Below are 20,344 nucleotides of genomic sequence, written 5' to 3' on the forward strand. Positions count from 1 at the left end.
CTGTAAATTGTCTAACAGGACCTCCCCTCCACTGGAGGCCGCCATCAATCGTAGCACACACTGAGAAATGTATACTATAGGTGAGACGAACTATCACCACAAAGAACACACGAAGTAAACTCCCTACACACGACACAATCTATTCGTTTCGCTGTGCGGTAGGGCAATACGTTCAATGTGACGAAGCGAGCGTTCACATGGCCATTGCGCATGTATGAACCAAAATGGCGGCTAAGTATACCCTTCTTATAGAGTCTTTATGTCGGAGAACGCTATTTACTCTGTGTCTGTTTACATTACTGACTTCTTGGAACGTACAGTACATTCTGCCAACTGTAGTTCAATACTATTGGTTTATTTTATTTGTAACGTTGGTTAACTGGAATGTAGAAAATGCTCAAATTTACCGCGCTAAACATACGAATGAGCTGTTCCGTAAATTTGCCCCAGAATGAAGATGTAAAGGAGTTGCATTGAATCGCAGTCGGCAACATTCGTCGTTTTTGGTACTTGGGGGGGTTGTTGGGTGCAGCTGTGTATGTGTTAGGACAGGGTTAGTTTTTATCTATCGAATTTATTACAGATATATGTTGATATTGACTGCTTCTTTTGTTTTCGTATCGAGATTCTGTTGCGATCAGGTCCGTTTTCCATTTCTCGTCAACTTGAGACGTCTGCTCCTCTTTCTTACTTTCTTTTTTTTAGATCTGTTTTTAGCTCATAAAGCGGTCTGCCATTTTGATACTGGTATCCAGGGGTGACAAGTGCTGTGGTGACAATTTGGGGTTATAACTCGTTATTGCTTCAGTTGTTTACTGTAAGATTTTGAGGTAAGTTGCAGATGGTAGAATGATGAAAGTGTTTGTCTCCTCTATATCTGTTGTCTCATGCGGGAGAAAGTCGTATCTTTCATGTTATTACTTTTTAGTAGACTTGAACTGAATTTTTCCGGGTTTATTGGTTATGTAGATCTATATTCCGTACTTTTCTTTAAAATATTTTTGTTAATGTGATTTTTTTGTATAGGGGTAAAGGATTGCTCGGTTGCATGACTTTTAGCGTATTCATTTCCACGTATAACACACGGAATGTGTGGTGTATGTTTGCCCTCCAAGTGATTGTGTGTTCTATGTTTTGCTCAGAATGTTAGTCATGTTAGGATTTCATGTCGAAGACGTGCTCGTTGGATTTTGTTCACTTGTCAACTGTATGCTCACCAGCTGTTAAAATCTGAGATGTTACTTGCCCGTGATTATTTTGACGACATTTCCACCGTTTGTTTTCTTTTATCAGTTAACTCTCAGCTTTTGGTAATTTATGTTCTTGTCTTTTGTAGTATTCACAATTTCGGAAATTGTATTGAGTTCTAAGATTCCGTCGTGGAGAAGGTGATACTGCTTTCGATCCTCCAGTAGTCATTCATAAAATGAAATGGTTTTGAAGCACAAGGTGAAGTCTTTGGTTATGGGGAGGTGAAGATGGAGTAAACCTGATTAGTATTTTATCCCACTCTATGTATACTATTGGGTAACTAATTCTGTTTCATTGTTGTATTGGTTCTTTTTGATTGCTCAGTATGAGACCGTAATACTTACACGCTTCTTCAGTCGTTAATCTTCTCTTATCCATGCTAATTTATCATTTGGAGGGTCCTGGTTTTAATTTTGCCTACTCATATACTAATTCTTGACTGAATTAGAATCTTGTTACAGTTATAATTCGTTAATATTCTAGTTGTGTTATTAATCATTAAGCCAGTAAATCAATGCATCAGGGATTAGTCTTTGCGCTCATTGTGTGTAGTCTGTGTCAAATTAATTACCACTGATCTACATTTGGGGCTTTCACCCAGTTGGCAGGATCGTATCAGTTGTTTACCTAGTCTTTTCTTAAAAGATTTCAATGAAGTTGGACATATATCAAACATCTCCCTTGGTAAATTATTTAAATCCCTTATTCCACTTTCTATAAACAAATATTTGCCTGAATTTTTCTTCTTGAATTTCAGCTTTCCTTTCATATTATGATCTTTCCTACTTTTGAAAACTCCACTCAAGCTTATTCGTCTGTCATTCCACACAATCCCTTCGCTGACTGCTTGGATCATACCCCAGCGTCAGTGGGTAGGGTCTGACACATCCCACTCTGATGAGTCTAGTGTCAGACATAAGACGAAACGCTGGTTAATAGAGCAAACGCCTGAAAAACGTTCTTTCGAGGTACTTTCATATCCATTGCAAGTGGCAATAAAAAAGTAAGGTACTTTTACCCCATCAACACAGTAAATAAAACGTTGCGTTTCCTCTCTGAAACTTACAGACTGACTTTCCACCCTGTTTACCATCACAACATTATCAAGGTCTTTTTGCAATCTGTATTCCATGGTTTCCCATTTTTACACCAGGCAAATGTTGTGGCTGTACTTTAATGCTACAGCCACTACGTTCACAATTCTTGTTTTGTCCAATAGTCCTCATTTCCATCATAGTCCCCCATGATTAAAGCCTTGCATGGGTCAATAGGGATAAAGTCCATTTGTCCCCCCTGAATTAAAAATAATTTGTATATCTTTCCGGAATACTGCAAGTTGAACCTCACTGAAATAACCTTTCCTAATCTTTACAAATTTCATTTTGGGTACGTATAACCCTTATAACCTTTCCTGAACCCAAATTGTCTTCTAACAAATCGGGTAGTCATTTCACAAATGTGTCTGATGCAGTATAAGGTAGAAGCACCTATGCCTGACCGTGTAGTGATAGCTGACAGACCGGGCGAGTTGGCCGTGCGCGTAGAGGCGCGCGGCTGTGAGCTTGCATCCGGGAGATAGTAGGTTCGAATCCCACTATCGGCAGCCCTGAAGATGGTTTTCCGTGGTTTCCCGTTTTCACACCAGGCAAATGCTGGGGCTGTACCTTAATTAAGGCCACGGCCGCTTCCTTCTAACTCCTAGGCCTTTCCTATCCCATCGTTGCCATGAGACCTATCTGTGTCGGTGCGACGTAAAGCCGCTAGATAGCTGACAGCCTAACTTAAGATGTAAAAAAAATGAGAATATCTCCACTCATACTTAATTTCTTTTTGCATCAGTTTGTAGTTAAAATGTTTCTCTTTGGAAGAAAAAAATGAGTTGGCAGTAATGTAAGTTATGATCAAGATCTGAAAGTCCTTTGTATGAAGGGGAGTATCAGCAAACAGAGTTTGGTGGGAACCGTAGTTTTTTTTCAAACGGAGGTTAGTGCAAGTAAATATGGTATTACATTTTGTTTATTGGCTTCTAAATGTTAAATCAATGTTTGATAGTATGCTTAATGAATGTGTGTGAATTCTATATGGTGGCTGAAGTGACAGTTATCAATTATAATAAATTATGGAGTATCAGCCATTAGTATACAATAGTGGGCCTTACACCTATACATGGCACTTGTCAGCTTAGGGTGAAAAATAATTTTGGTTTGTTTCAAATTAGAAACATTCAGTTTATGCCAGCTAGATATAGATATGGTGGCCATGATTGTTGAGGCATCAGGTCTCAATGGTCTAACACCGTAGTTAGCCTGTTAAGAGTCCCATAGGTCAAAAAAAAAATTCACCATCAGGGTAGGAGAGATGGTGGTATACAATTTCTATTCACCAGATTGTGTGCCAAATGCCTGGATGAAATTCCAAAACTCTCTACAGTGCTCGTATGGAATGAGGGCATATGATGCTGTTGGTGATTCGTTCGTTGGATGGGGACGTGAAGCCTTGAGAAAACCCTGTGTTGCTGTTCAACAGATGTGCCAGCATTGGGTTTCACCCTCTCCGTTGCTACTGTTGTATATCACGTCATTTATTTAACTCTGATGAGGTTGACGTCGCCTATCTTTCAGGTGGTGAAATAAAATGGCTCCTCAAAAAGTTAAATTCTAAAGTACCCAGTCATGTATGGCTGCTGAATTGTATGAGGTGAAACGAGGAATGTCAGTAAATACACCAGCTTCAAAATACGGGGTACCAAAAACTACTCTTCTGTACGAGGCTAGGGGGAAGTATCCTGCTTGTAATGTACAGGATATCTGTAATGTTTAGGCTGTAACTTAAACAGCATTGATTAATTGATTAAAGGTTAATTTATTTTGTTAAATCATACAGTATAATCTATCTCAGCTATAAATGCAAAATGTGTCAGCTTTAGGAGACGAGGAAAAATGAGCTGTCAGCCACAGGTACAAAAACACATTTAAAAAATGATTTTTAAGTGATAATTATTGATTACATTAAATTTTCTGTTTATGCATTTGTTGGGCACAAAATATGACTGCCAATTGTGCTTGCTGTTATATTATCCTTAGCTGACTTCTTAGCTAAATTCTATTTCCTGTGGTAAGTTCCTTCAGTTACTTCTCACTTCCACAACCATTCCTATAACGTGTACCTTCTCCATAATTCCTTTATTTCTTTGTTATTTTATAGTAGGTCTTAGTATTCCTTGACCACTTTTAAACTAGCTACGTACCTGTTTTTACAATTCTCAACATTTGCTTTAAACCCTTCCTGTAGGCTGTTTTCAGTTTTATTTACTGTTTCCCATGGATTTTAAGTACTTTTTAAAAACTCAATGCCTGTTTTATCAACCATATAGTACTTCCTAATATTCCTACTTTTAAAACTTTCATGTCTGTCACATTTATTTTTACTAGCTCTTTACTGACGAGGGTGTGTGTTTAGAAAAGAGAAAATCATGTGAAAATTATGTGAAACGTACCTTAAGTAATAAAGAGGAGAGATCGATCTTTGATGTTTGCAAGGAAACCTTAGAAGCATTCTTACTTATACAGAAAAGTTATGCTGCAAAATTTTCTATTTAACTACAAAAGAATACAATTATAAGGTAAGAAAATGTTATCAAACCTGGTATTTTATGTGCTATGCTTCTTCCTCCGGGTAATATTATCTGTCGTGAATAAGTACAGGGTCTTTCTTTATGCTTGGCAAGGACTTTCTCGCTCGACCTTGGCCGCTGATGAAAGGCCACTGGCGTACACGGTTTCTGCCACTTCTTGCAGTTGCTCAGAGCTTAGCTCCGAGATAGTAGGGTGTTCAATGAAGCTTCTGCGTACTGTATGTCGTATTGTATAATGTTTTATTGTGATTGTGTATAGTGCTGTAATGTATGTGAAATATTCATTACGTGAACGTGTATATCTGCACAATACTTATATTAAGTGCAGAAAATCATGCGCTAGGACAAGACAAAAGTTTCAACCAAAATTTCCAGGGAGACCCATTCCTATCAATCGGACAATAAAACAACTGGCCAAGAGATTCAAACGTACAGGTTCAGTAAACAATAAAAATAGACGTAAAGGTCGTTACCTCCTTACTGAAGCGTGTTTGGTACGAGGATAAGTAAAAATCTATGGCCCCCTCGTAGCCCAGATTTAATGGCATGATATTTCTATTTGTGGGGAATATTAAAAAATGTAGTTTCTGAAAACAACCCTCACACACTAAACTTAAAGACAATATAAGAGCGGCAATTGCATCCATCAGTGCTGAAGAACTTGGTAGAGTAACCGAAAACTTCATTAGAAGGTGCTGATTATGTTTGGCAGTGCATGGGGAACATTTTCAGCATAAATTGTAAAAATGGTGAGTAAAATGCATGATGATGATTTTGAGAATAAACTGTAAACATGGTGAGTAAAATTCATGATAATGATTTTGAGCACCGTATTCAGCCGTACATACGCACGCATGTAGCCGGCAACTTAACCGTCACTGGTGGCCACGGTCGAGCGAGAAAGTCCTTGCCAAGCATAAAGACCCTGTATGTTGATGGAATTATTTTTGACTCACAGGGGAACAAAATTTTGGTTGCATTGCTAAAAACGCTTCTTCCACACATAGTTTAGGTGCGCTGTTTTCATATCTGAAGTTCGTTTTTCTCTGTAAGCTGTGTTTTTTTTGCAATTCGTTTTTAACAACTTTTCATGTTTTATGTTCACGCACGCACATTAATGGTGTCCCGATATAAACAATCCACAGGAGCGCAACAATGTGCAGCACACTCCTAACTATGCTCAAGGACATATCCAGCTCACACGTAAGTAACAAACACGCACGCGCACGCGCGCGCACACACACACACACACACACACACACACACACACACACACACACACACACACATTCTCTGTATACACAACCTATTTAACAGGCACTCTCTATCAGTTATTCTAATACCTACCTTCCTTTTCTTCTTTCTCAGATTTTTTAAAATTACCTGAGGGAACGCAAGTATGAAGAGAGGAGCACCCACAACTCGCTTTCATTGATTTCAGTATGTCGCGCACAGCAACGTAAACCCTAATAAGGAAGTCTAATATAAACTAGCTTGTTTTTTATCATTGATATAGACTGAGAAAGAGCTATGTATCTGTAAACAGGTTACTAAACCTCTTATTCTAATGAACACGATGTCTCCGCATATTTGTGGCCCAGCAATGCACTTTGAATAACTGTTGGACATAGTACTGGCATTTAACATTAGATATCTAAGCCTGACACCAGAATGTCAATGATTCTTCATAAACTCTAAGAATTGTATCCAACTTCAACCTCAGCAAATAGAACTTTAGTAATGTGTAGTAATCAGGGGGCCCGTGTAAAACCCTTCAACCCCAAAACTGTACCATATGTACATATCTTAACATTAAGTAATTTTAGAATAGTGGCATTCATGTTTATTTAATTGCATCCTTATTTAATTTTAATTTTAGTAGTATTTTTTCTGTATAGTCACTATTAAGTAGGTTCTCTAGCAGCTGAAGATTACAGGTCGAAACCGGTACTGTCTTTTTATGTAAATAATATTGACACTATGTAAAATGGAGTATTGATTAGGTGGAGAACTCATCCTTCATACTTGTGCTTGTGAATATGTGGACAATTTAGAAGGTGCCGTTCTTTATAGTGTTCAAGCCATTTACCCCATAGAAGTAGTTCCCGTTATCAGGTTTGTAGTTCCCGTTATCAGGTTTGTGCAGGATATCAGCTCTGTTCACACTGCACATGTAACCGAAGCTTTCTTCAAACTGCATTCTGACATTCACGTGCTTGACAGGCCTCCCAAGTTGGCTGACTTAAATATAATAGAACATGTTTGGGCACAAATGGTAAACATACGGGTTCCAGGTCAGGAAAGGACAAGAGCGGCTCTGTTAATGCACTGTCATCGAGATTGGGCGAATCTAAGGAATGAACCAGATTTTTTCCAACATCTAACAGATTTCATTCCCAAGCGGCTAGAGCAAGTGATAAACAGGAACACAAACTGATTATTAAATCTGGGAGGGAGGAGGAACCTGTCACACTTGTTGTAAATTCAGTATTTGACACAGCTCTTCAGCTATTTAATACCCATTTCACACTTAGTTTTGAGTAAATTTCCATTTTTCTTTTCTTGAATTGGTGTCTATAATAATAATAATAATAATAATAATGTTATTTGCTTTACGTCCCACTAACTACTTTATCGGTTTTCGGAGATGCCGAGGTGCCAGAATTTAGTCCCACAGAAGTTTTTTTACGTGCCGGTAAATCTACCGACACGAGGCTGTCGTATTTGAGCACCTTCAAATACCACCGGACTGAGCCAGGATCGAACCTGCCAAGTTGGGGTCAGAAGGCCAGCGCCTCAACCGCCTGAGCCACTCAGCCCAGCTATGTATCTATAGACAGTGCATTATATTTATTATTTTACCGTACGCATATTTTATTTATATATTTTCGAGGAAGATGCGATACGTTCATATTTTTTATAAGACATTTTTGTAAAAAAGTGTTAATTTAATAATTTAGTTATGTTGAGATGTTGCAATAATAGTATTTTAAGACACGACTTTCTATTTTATGGAAATTGAATTTGAATGATATTTAATTATTTTCAGATGTATTTTCTTATTGCTCAAGGAGTAAAATGTATCTTCAGTTATTTTTATAAAGAAATGTTTACACAGTTATTCATCAATATCTTATTTTAGCATATTCATTTTCTGTTTAGAGAATTTATTGTAATTCTATATCCGAGGTGATAAATTATGATATAATTTCAGTAAAGTCCAGAACAAAGTTACGAACCAGTAAAAGGTATTTTCAAATTACGACCCGATTAATAATGGCATATGGCCTCCAGAGAGGCCTGGTGCAGGTCTTTTTCTAGTAGACGGCCTATTAGGCGATCTGCACGTCTGTGAAGATGAGGGCCCTACCTAGGATGATTTCTAATGTTGAATGCACCACACAAACCCAGCCCCCGAGCCATTGGAATTAACCAATTAAGGTTAAAATCTCATACCCGGCCGGGAATCAAACTCGGGACCCTCTGAACTGAAGGCCAGTACCCTGATCATTCAGCCAACAAGTCGGACTACGACCCGATTTAACGCAGCTACAAAATATTCCTAACTAGTATAAAATAATTTTCTGTTAAAAACCTGTTTACCTCTTGATACCGTAATTATCAGAGTAGGTTACCTAATGGTGTACTTCAATTCATCCGCCACTGTGCCCATTTCAATCACAACAGTCTAGTAGCGGGCCTACATGCAGCAATGCGTTGAGCGAGAAGGTGGGTCATTGTGCCTTCGGCACTACCCCTTCTCTCCCTCCCCTCCTTTTCAGTACTGGATTGGGGCAGTGTTGATTGTTTGTCGGGACACCATTAATGTGCACGTCTGTACAATTTGTGGATTTTTCAGCATTTATTTCAACTTACAAATCTGGGATATTATCTTAATCCCCTTCGTGGTGATAATGACATTAAAAAAAAACATGGAATGGCATACAATTCGTGTACAGTGTTGAATTGCAGTGGAATAAAATCACTTATTTTGAGCATAAATAAGACCTAGAACTCTATCAAATGGAAACATCTAATTTTCCTAACTATAGCATTATTTATTTATTTATTTATTTATTTATTTATTTATTAATTAATTAATTAATTAATTAATTATCGTATAATGTGCACAGATAGATTTTGCGTTGTGTATGTCCTCCAAAGGATCTTGAAATGCTCTTTGTGGACACTCGGCAATTACGTGATGGATGGTCTGTGAGGTAGCTCCACAATCACACCCAGAAGACTTCTGCCAGCCCCATTTATAAAGAGTATAGCCGCATCTTCCTTGATTGACTCTTATCCTGTTTAGAGTCCACCATTGATGTCTGGGTAGATGGAATCCGGGGGGTTGAACATGAGGTAGAGTCACAAGATGTTGATTGGGAACAGAAGACTGCTGCCATTGGTGTAACCAGGCGTTCGTGATGGAGAACCCAGATTCTTCCAATGTAAGTGCAGTGCGCCAGGGTGGAGATCTAGACTTGAGTCGTGGATGGGCAGGTTGAGTAATATCCTGGTGAACGGGGAGGTTGGAGTCCTGGCTGGTCTTCTTCCACAGTTTTAGAAGAGCTTCATACCTTCTTAAGCAAGGCGGTGGAATATTACTGAGTGTAGGCAGCCAGGCCACGTTTGTAGAGCGAATACAACCAGTTATAATGCGCATTGCTTGATTTAGTTGAGCATCAATCTTCGCAGTATGAGCACTGTTCAGCCAAGTTGAAGCGCAGTATTCGGCAACTGAATAGCAAAGAGCTAGAGCAGTAGATCTCAACACTTGGTTGTTTGCGCCCCAGGATGTGCCGGCTAATTTTTGAAGAATATTATTCCGACTTTTAATCTTGGTGGCTGTGTTGTTAATATGATGTTTATATGTTAGGGATCTGTCTAATGTGACACCTAAATATTTTGGGAAGGGACAGTGTTGTAAGGATTGATTTCTGAATGTTATTGTAGGCTTGTAGTTGGCAAATTTATTTCTGAGATGAAACACAGATGCAACAGTCTTTTGGAGATTTGGACGGAGACACCACTTTTGGAAGTATGTATCTAGCTTTTTTAGATCTGCTGTAAGAATTTGTTCAGATTCTGGAAAACTTGGTGTTTGGCTAACCAGTAGTATATCATCTGCGTAAATAAATTTCCTGGACTTAGTTGCTGGTAAGTCAGCAGTATAGAGGTTGAAAAGTAAGGGTGCCAGAACAGATCCTTGTGGAAGTCCATCATTCACTTTGTAGGTTTTGCTTACTGCATCATCTGAGAAGATCTGAAAGTTTCTGTTGCTAATCATATTGCCAATGAGATTTGTAAGCTTGACACAGGGGATGGCAGAGATAAGTTTTAGCAGGAGCCCTTCTCGCCAAACAGTATCATAGGCTGCTGATAAGTCTAAGAAGACAGCCATACTAATCTTCCGATTCTCAAATACATTTTCAATATGAGAGGTCAATGCAAAAATTTGGTCAGCGCAATTTCTTCCAGGTTTGAAGCCAGCTTGTTCTGTGGGAAGGAGATTATTGATGGTTTCTGAGATCCTATTGTATATTAGTCTTTCTAGGAGCTTTAGAGTGACACTTGGCAGTGCAATGGGTCTGTAGCTTTCCACTCTCAGAGGGTCCTTGTTGGGTTTCAAGATCGATATTACTTTGGTCTTCTTGAATAGTGAAGGAAGGTTACCTGTCTCCAAAATATTGGAGAAGAATTTGGTGAGCCAAGTGATTGTTGCAGGTCCAAGATGTTGCAGGAATTCAGGATAGATGCCGTCTATACCTGCTGCTTTCCCGGATTTTATGTTCTTGATGCCTTCTAGGGTTTCCTCTCTTGTGAAAGGACAAGAGAATTGGGATGATTGTTGTTTTGCTAATTGCTTTTTATGTTTCAGTGCTGAGCGGATTTCCCTTACAACTTGATTATCTCTATTGATCTTTGAGATAGAGATCATGTGTTTGGCTAGATCATTAATGTTAACACTCAGTTTCTGTTCACCAGCTGGCTTTGATGAGTCAAGCTTTCTAATGAGAGACCAGGCCTTTCTACTTGAGTGGGTAAAATCAAGAGATGACACAGTGTCGTTCCAAATTTGTTTTCTATTGTCATTCAGTGATTGAATAAGTTTTGTGGCTGTTTCATTGTTGCCATTTTCCTCAAATTTCTTAAGAAGGCTCTCACTCTCTGCAGTCCATCCAGGAATATATTCTTTACGGCATCCTCTTGAAATGCAGCGCCGAGCAGCACCTTTTATAACTCCAACAAATCTGTCATAGTTATTAAAGGTTTGCTTAATCCATCTTATATTTGCATCAGTTTGTTCTTTAAATTTTTTCCAATTAGCTTTTTTAAAAGTTCCATCTAGGTTTCGGATAAGATCGAATGACAGGAATATACATGCCAATTTGGAGTATGACGGCCGGTGTTGACTATGAGGGAAACTGTTGAGAACTGAGCGAAGTATCTGGTTTGGAGAGTTTGGGGATTGGGCTATGAAGGAAAGATCTGGAGTGTATTCCTTACCCCATCGGGCGGAGAAGGAGGTTCCTTTTTCTTTAGCATCATAGATTAATTTAAGATTTTCCATGTCCATCCAGTCAACAATTGCCTCCCCATTTAGATCATTTTGTTGATAGCCCCAACATGTGTGATGACTAGAGCCCGGATTTCCATGCACTATCAAATCTCAAAATGTGCATGCATTAATGCACAATAATATGGCAAAACATGCACAATAAGCTGGAAAATATGCGCTATCAAAATTCCGTTTCTCTTGAAACTTTGTACAACTACCGTAATTTTTGCCAATGGTCTTAATTTAAGCTCATCCTTTTATCTGTCAGCATATTCTTAAACACAGAAAATGATCTTTCTACGTCAGCAGAAGTGACAGGTGCACACTTAAATGAAAACATAAGGGACAAATTGTGGTGAAATTGTAGGTATTTTGCATTTTTACCACAATCTGTCCTATACAAGCTAGACTAATTCAAAGTCAAGATTTGTATGGATCACTTAGTTCGCAGCTACTTATACGTACGAGGATTGCAGACACCTTTGAATGTCCTCAATAACTGGTAACGATTGCCTGCTGCGATAACGAAGACGTGTGAGGGGTAATAGTTCTGGGTAGGATATTCCATGATCACAAAAGAAGAGGGTTCAGTGCAAAATCAAGGTTTGGTTTTTTTTTTTTTTTTGCTTTACGTCGCACCGACACAGATAGGTCTTATGGCAACGATTGAATGGGGAAGGCCTAGGAATGGGAAGGAAGCGGCCGTGGCCTTAATTAAGGTACAGCCCCAGCATTTGCCTGGTGTGAAAATGGGAAACCACGGAAAACCATTTTCAGGGCCGCCGACAGTGGGGTTCGAACCCACTATCTCCCGATTACTGGATACTGGCCGCACTTAAGCGACTGCAGCTATCGAGCTCGGTAAAAAGGTTTGTGAGCTGCTATCTCAGTAACGCAGAGTCATAGAAGTGTGATGCAAGAAATAAAACACATGAGCCGTCAATGAGTAATGCACAATTTAAGGTTCAGTTTATAGCAGTGTATAACTGGGACACCTTTATTCGTGAGAATTGCAAAGATCCACGCGGGGACTTCCAGCTTACGTCAATGTTTACTCAAGCAACAGATAAGAAAGTGCTTTGGTAATTGGATTATAGGACCTCTGCCATATGTACTGACTTTGGTTTTCAGATAGGAAGCCAGGAATACATTCTCCCCGTCTCTCAGTAATAGACATACTGTATAATGTAGAAAAATGGTCCCAAATTCTGCAAATCAGCATTCATGAAAGGCATTATCATGCAACTTAACATTATATATGCGCCAGAAGAAATATCATACTATGCAATATAAACGTCCAAATATTCGCTGTTATATCCAAAATCTTCAAAATATGCATTATGCATGACTTTTCTTCTAAAAAGGCCAAAACATGCAAACATGCACGAAAAAAGAACAGTTATTTGGAATTGTTAAGCCATAAAACGAATATTTGCAAAGACTGAGAAGTGTAGCTAGCTTATTTGAAAACATGAATTTGCATGGAAATCCGGGCTCTAGTGATGACTGTTGAAGTCTGCTATGATTACGGTTGGGTGTTGTAAGGATGGTAGAGGAGGAGTGGGCCACGTTGTGTTTGGTGGCTTATATACGTTCATTATTGTTAGATTATTGATTTTAATTGTGAGGTGAAAATGTCATCACTTGAGCTACAGTCGACTACTGCGTAGTTAGTAATATTGTTTCTCACATAGGTAGCTAAGCCATACATCTCGTGATTATTGTGAGCCACTAATTTGAAGCCTGGGATCTTGCCTCTTGTTCTTAGTTGCATATCATTGGCTGTATGAGTTTCTTGTAGAGCAATTACATCAATCTGTGGACCTTTCAGAATTCTAGCTAGACACTCGCATTTTGCTCTGCTGATGCCTTCGATGTTAAGATGGCATGTTCGAATTGAAGGTCCAATTTTTCGGCTATAGGCTTCCGGGTCCTGATAAGGACCGATTTCTTCATCACTTTGTGCATTATGACCAAGAGGTCTTTTCAGACAGTTCGATCGCATCTCTTCGCCATTGCTTTCTTAGCACCACCCGGGGGACACGTGTAGGGTAATTTAAGGTTTCACCTACGGACGTAAAGCAACGCTCGTCCCCCACTATAGCATTGATATGTACATACAGATGGTTGATATTAATTAATATTAATTAATTATAATTAATTAATGCAGCATTGTGACACAGAAGGCATGCAAAACTCAGACAAGAATTTGCACTTGTTGCTCTTGTGTTTGTGGACTCGCTCAGGACAGTCTAGTTTTCTGCCTTCTTGTTATGAAGGAAGTTCTTAATAACTGCTACAAAAGACATCCATGCTGCTCTCTCCTTTTGATCCATCTTCCTGGCAAATTCCTCGTCACGTATAAGGGATCGAATGTTAGGACCATCAAAGACATCTGCTTTTATTTTCTCAAATGACAGACCAGTAAAAGCATAAAGAGTGTGTTGAATACATTCATTTTCAGTATTCAGAGCCTAACTTCAGTGTAAAATAAAAATCTGTAACAATAATGAAAATCATTGTTTCAAAACTAGGACATTCAGCTTAAAAACCAAAATCTGCTACAGTAATTAAAACTCGTATTGCACGAAAGCTAGAGCATGCTAGGAAAACTGACTTCATATTTGGAATCGACGATGCCAAAATACATAGAAACAGTTGAACATCTCATGCAACAGACAAAAAAATGTTCCCCTGTGTAATAAACTGTAGTCTGGCTGAAAAGTAAGATATCTCCAAAAAGCTAGTTTTGAGTTACATGAGATTGAATATTTACGTGTCTGTAAAATAAGAAATTCTTAATAGGTTCTTATTCTTTTATCTTTCTGAGCCAATGTAGAAAAATGACACATAACATATCATTCCTGTTCAAGACTACTATATCTCAGAAAGGTGCAGTTATGAAAAGTTCAACATGACAATAATTGTGGACATTTCTATAGTAATTTTTTTGATTTGATTAGTAATACGAATATGTCATTCACCCCCAGTGACAATCGCTCCCAGCTTAAAATGTGTGACAATCGCCCCCAGTCAGTTAGCTGTTTACAAGTGAGCGTGACTCACTCACTGTCCGGTTCTCTCCCAGGAAATTCCACAAGACTATCCCTTTCACTCTAAAAGTTGCACTTGCCTGCTAGTCTTACTTCCTCTCATTTTCTCTCCGAGTGTCGGTGTTCTGGTCATATTTATTTAGTGCATTCTAGTTGTATTTGGTATGGAAGTTTCAGCGAAGTCACAGAAGCTGTGTGCCCACTACCAAGGTTACTCGTACAATGTTAAAAGGACAAGTGAAAATGAAACTGTAATTTGGTGCTGTACAAAGAAGAGATCGGCACGTTGCCGAGGATCAATCAAGAGCCAACATGGTGAAGTGCTGTGTTCAAGCGAGCATCAATGTGGACCTCCTGATGAACAAATGGGTAATCTCCACAACAAGGGCTATGATTTCATAACCGAATTACCAGCACAGCAAGTTACAAAGAGGGCATTATATAGTCACAGAGCCGAATCACAAGGTAATCAACGAGAACCGGAATCGTCCGAAGAAGTTGTCCTGGAAATGGAATTGCTTACCATGACAGACGGGAGTAGTTTTCTTTTGAAAGACAACAACACTGGTGAATGACTTATTATTTTTAGTGGAACTCTAGGACCTAGGGAAGGTTTTCATTTCCCTCCCTGATGGGGAGGGGCGGGCCAGGAACTTCAGGAAAAGAAGCTTTGAGAAGTAAGATTTTTTTATTGATGGAACTTTTAAGAGTTGCAATAAACAATTTTCGCAAATTTATACCATTCATGTAGACATTGGAAGCTAAAAAAAACGAAACAAATATATATCCAGTTGTATTTGCTCTCTTGCCAAACAAAAGAAAAGAAACATATATTCGGCTTTATCGCCTTCTTATTGAGGCCATACCAGAGCAGAATCCAGCGAGAGTGATGGTCGATTTTGAATCCGCAGCAATTTCGGCCATTAAGGTTGTGTTTCCAGCAGTAGAAGTAAAAGGGTGCTACTTCCGCATGAGAAAGTGCATCTGGAGAAAAGTTCAAGATTTGAGACTTGCTTTTGAGTATACGAAGAACGAAGAAGTGAGAATGATCATCCGCATGTGTGCTTCTTTAGCGTTTCTTCGACCTGGGGATGTTTCCGATGGCTGGTTGGAAATACATTCCAGAGTACCTGCCAATGAAAAACTTTCTGCATTTTTGGACTGTTTCGTAGAAAGGTGGATGGAGAACGAAAAAGTTTCAGTCGAGATTTGGAGTTGTTAGGGCAGGCTTCATCGAACCACCAACTTTGTCTAGGAATGGCACAACCAAATTAACGCCGAACTTGGAAGACCAAATCCTCGAATCAAAGATCTCATCAGATGTTTAAAGAAAGAAGCAGAGAGCTCTGTTGTGTGCTGATAAGGGCCCAGCTCAATATGGAAGGTAAACTAAGAAAGACTGCTTACATCGCTCTAGATGACAAGACTGGAAAGAACAGTTAAAAAATATGAAGAAATTGGTGATATTGTGGCTTGTTAAAAAACAATTTCCCATCTCCAAAAACTTCGAAGAGTTGCTGTGAAATCCAGAAGGTTCATCATTGATTGGCGAGAGTAAATAGTGTGAACAGAATCAGGGAGAAATGTAAATACAGTAAATGTCCATGCTTAAAACTGGCGGAGCTTAATTTTAACACAAAGTAATGACGAAGCCAATAGCTGATTTTAAACACGCCTATATACAAAAGATATTGTGTGTAGCCAGTCCAAAGCCTGGATAAAGTGTGATGGGAGTCAGTCAGCCGTCCTAAACACAACTGATGGTCACGCACAATCATTGTAACACTTTGCCCGTACGTAGGTGGCCTCTCCCTGTGGGTCGGGGTGGTAGAATAACACCCATGTTATCCCCTGCCTGTCATAAGAGGAGACTAAAGGGGACCCTAGGGGGCTTGAACTTGGGAGCGTGGGATGGCGACCACGGGGCCCTTAACTGAGTTCTGGCATTGCTTCAATTTACTTGTGCCAGGCTCCTCACTTTCATCTATCATATGCGACCTCCCTTGGTCAACTCTTGTTCTTTTCTGACCCGGAAGCTATTAGGTTGCGAGAGCTAGGGAGTCTTTAATTTTCATGCCCTATGTGGCCCTTGGCTTTCTTTTTTTCTCTCTGATTAGTGCCTAGTTGTACTTCCTCTTAAAACAATAATCACCACCACCACCGTACCTGGCCTGCAGAACACTGCTGTATTTAAATAGTAGAGAGAGGTGGTGGGGAAAAACCCTCAGGAATACTCTTTAATGAGAACAGCCCCTTCTGGGGGCGATTTCCAAAGTGAACAGCTGGACCGGACTGGGAGCGATCGTCACACATTTTACGCTGGGAACGATTGACAGTATACCAGTAATACGACTTACTGTAGTACTCAACCAGAGAGAGCTTTAAAAATAACTCATTGCACTTTTGAACCAGACGATCAAAATATTGTGAATGGCCAATAATCTAATCAAACCAGACCAAAGTTCAAAATCAGTTTTGGCAGACTGAAGAATATAAATTATTTAAAAAAGAGTGATATTAGCACATTTAAGCTGTTTTATATCGGCCCCCTTCTGCATTGCTACAGATATCTGGTCACGCAGAGTTCAATGCTGTGCAGCGTTGCAATTACATCATGTGACTGCTTGAAATACAAAAGATTTGGTTCTAATACAGACTTTCTTGTCCACATTTCCATTTCTATTTCTTCACACCATACAAGGAATTCGATGTTTTCATTGAGCCCCATAATGTGTCTGGTTAAGTACGTACATGGCCGGACTGCGTATTTCCGATTGGGTCCTCTCACTCCAATTTCTGCAGTATATTCTAACATATTCAACTTGGAGGATGCTGTAAAACTTGTGTTCTCTTGTTCATTTTCACTCCTGCTTGTGTTCTGTACGTTTAATAATTACACATGGCTGTGCGGGATGCGGAGCATTGAGCAGTCTGGTTGGTGGTGCTGGTATAGTTGTGGGGGTGTGAGTGTGGCCAAGGTCAGTGCACAGGTGGTGCAGAAATTTGGGTTAAAGGGCCGCTTCACACAAGGCGACAGGAATCGGCTACAGAGTAGCTCAGGTGAATTCCATGTCGCCGTGCATTAGCCGGCCACGCTACTTAGCTGCTTTCCCCGGCCTAGTGACAGTTTTTATAACAAGTTCTCAGGCAGAGGAGTGTGTCTTGCTGCTCTTATTATTGTCGAAAAGAAAGAATGAAAGCTTCGTAGGTTTCATTCACAATCTATGATGAAAGATAGTTTGGGAAAAGGACTTTTCTATAAACTATCCCATGATTTATGTGATAATGGTACCAAGTTTTTTTTATAGTTACCGGTACTTCACTTTCCTCTGTAGACTACTGAGAAGACGGTACTAAAGTTGTTCGTACAGCCTCATTTTGAAAATTGTTGACTGATTCCCTTCATTTTAAAAGTAAAATCAAGAACGCTCGCAACAAGGTGCCTTAAATATTGTTCTCTCCACAACTTAATAATAAAAAATTTCCTGCCTGCCCTTGTTTTGGAAAAATCTTCTCCATTATTTTTCTGTTCTGCCTGACTTTTTCGTAATCAATTGAGGTCGGCATCTGACCCAATTTTACGGAGCGATGTATTTACTATTGCGTGTTGTGTGTATAGACGAAAAAAAGTACCCAGTCCCCGAGGCAGTGGCATTAACCATACGAGATTAAAATCCCCGACCGAGCAAACGGCCGCACGGTTTGAGCCTCGGAGCTATCATATTGCGTTCAGGAGATAGCGAGTTCGAACTCCACTATAGGCAGTCCTGAAGGAGGTTATCCGTGGTTTCACATTTTCACGCCAGGCAAGTGCTAGGGCTGTACTTTAATTCAGGGCACACTCGCTTCCTTCCCAGTCGTATCCCTTTCCTGTACCCTCGTTGCCATTAGACGTATGTGTCGGCGCTACCTAAAGCAAATTGTAAAAAAAAAATCCCTGATTCGTTCGAGAATAGAACCCAGGACCCTCTGGACCGAAGGACGCTGTGCTGAGCATACAGCCAAACATGTCGGACAGCAAAATCTCAATTATATTGAACATTTTATAAAAGTGTTGTCGCTTATATTTGTAATATTTTAATTACAAAGCTCGTTCCTTTCCTGGGATGTTCTTTAAAGTCGCTGAAAAACTGTGGCATTACTTCATACCATGTATTTCTCTTCTCAACTTCATTACCATAGCCTATTCGTCACAGTTTGTTCCAGATGGACGCTGCACAGTTTATATAATTAAATCATTCACACTGAATGTAATATATTTATTTAGTACAGTTTGTAATATTCTGAAACGGAATACACAACGGGAAGAAACTTGAAATGCACAATGACACTGAAGGGTGTTTTGAATGGAACACAAAGAGGACGAGTAGCTGGGCTACACAGTCGCCTAGTGTGAAGACTCCAATACAAAACAATGTTTCACCAGCTGTCGGCAGCCGGGGTTGCGGAATTTGCCTCGGTGACCGGTAGCGGGAGTGAGCTACTGCAAGGTCAGTCGCCGGGCTTCCTTCTGTAGCTCGGCTACTGAGTCACCAAGTTTGAAGAGCTCTATTTAAAACAATGTTTCACGAGCACGGGCGGCTGGTCGCCGATTCCAGTCGCCTAGTGTGAAGTGGCCCTAACTGTTAACTGAAATGTTGCACTTGCTGTGTAGTCGCTTGAAAGATTTTTTACGATTGATTTCTTCGCTTTGATTCCTTTTTTTATTGATATTTTTCCTTTATTAAAGGGATCCAAATACTGAATCTGCTTTTAATACATTTGCTCCAGACGTTGTTTCAGAAACTTCGTTTACTATTTTTGAATCTCTAATTAAACTTGAGGCTGTTGAAAAATGTGCTGTTTCAATTCGAGCAGTGAAGTAGTTTTTGGATTTTTTTGCAGCCCTCTAAAATTATTTCTCACTCGCCAGAACATGAGAGTGTGTGTGAGAGAGAGAGAAAGAGGAGGGGACTCGAAGAAATATTTTGTTAACGTTCAGCATAAACCAAAATGTATTATTTTGCTCCATGATTTATTAGTCCATTTTGCATTATTTTAGTTCCATTATCAAGTTGTAGATAGAATAAGGCAGACACAAGAAATTAAGAACGGAATACTTCATGCATACTTCATTCTCGACTGCCTCAAGGCAGCACTTAAGTAGTGAACTGTTTTCCTGCTCAGCTTGTTACAAAATTGTTGTTTCTTTTTCTTTTACTGGTGAGTATGAGAGTGCGGTTTTTGGGGGGCTGGTTTGTCTCTTAATTCTCACATTGCCTACTTTTTTAAAAACTGCCAACGATTTTTAAACTACCACATTTTATGAGAACTATTGCTGTGTGGTTGTTCCCATCACTTGTTAATCAAGTAGACACCATGCCGTGCGTGTTACGATGTTGTATGACCAGCGCAATGTTGGATTCTGTACCTGTCATTTGCACCCGTGAGAGTAAAGTTCTGTTAGCTTAGAAACAACAATGTTCATAACACTGATTTGAGGCTTTGTTAATAACAGTATAAGAGTAGTAGGCATATTGCAGAATTTGGGTACATGTTAATGCCAAGAGGTTTTTTCTTCAATGATTAAAAGAAAGCAACACAGCAAATTGCGATGTTGTTACTAGTATGTGGACTAAAGTTGTATATTGCAGTGGATTGAAAAATAATCCCATTTATCTAGTTGAATTTTGCAACTTCAGAGTTAAAATGGAGACTTTGTCAACTTGGAAAATACAACAATTTTTTGTGTTCCTATTGGCTGGAGAGCAGTTTGTTATAGTCTCCAATAGAGCTCTCCTCGCGTGGCCTGTGGCTGCCACATTCCATGATAATGATACTGTGAAGTTTGAAAATGTCTTTGTT

The 20,344-nt window shown here is 39.4% G+C and overlaps 1 protein-coding gene across 11 annotated transcripts in view; it reads left to right on the forward strand.

Moving 5' to 3' along the window:
• The first annotated feature begins 435 nt into the window (after nucleotides 1-435).
• LOC136864508 (protein boule) overlaps nucleotides 436-20,344 on the forward strand; it is a 350,930-nt gene continuing 331,021 nt past the window's right edge. For all 11 annotated transcript variants that reach the window (XR_010859321.2, XR_010859320.2, XR_010859322.2 and 8 more), the window contains exons 1-2: nucleotides 436-553; nucleotides 706-830. The gene's annotated coding sequence lies outside the window, so the exon portion shown is untranslated. The remainder of the gene's footprint in view (nucleotides 554-705; nucleotides 831-20,344) is intronic.

The sequence above is a fragment of the Anabrus simplex genome, chromosome 2, assembly GCF_040414725.1.
Source record: "Anabrus simplex isolate iqAnaSimp1 chromosome 2, ASM4041472v1, whole genome shotgun sequence".
NCBI classification, from domain to species: Eukaryota; Metazoa; Arthropoda; class Insecta; order Orthoptera; family Tettigoniidae; genus Anabrus; species Anabrus simplex.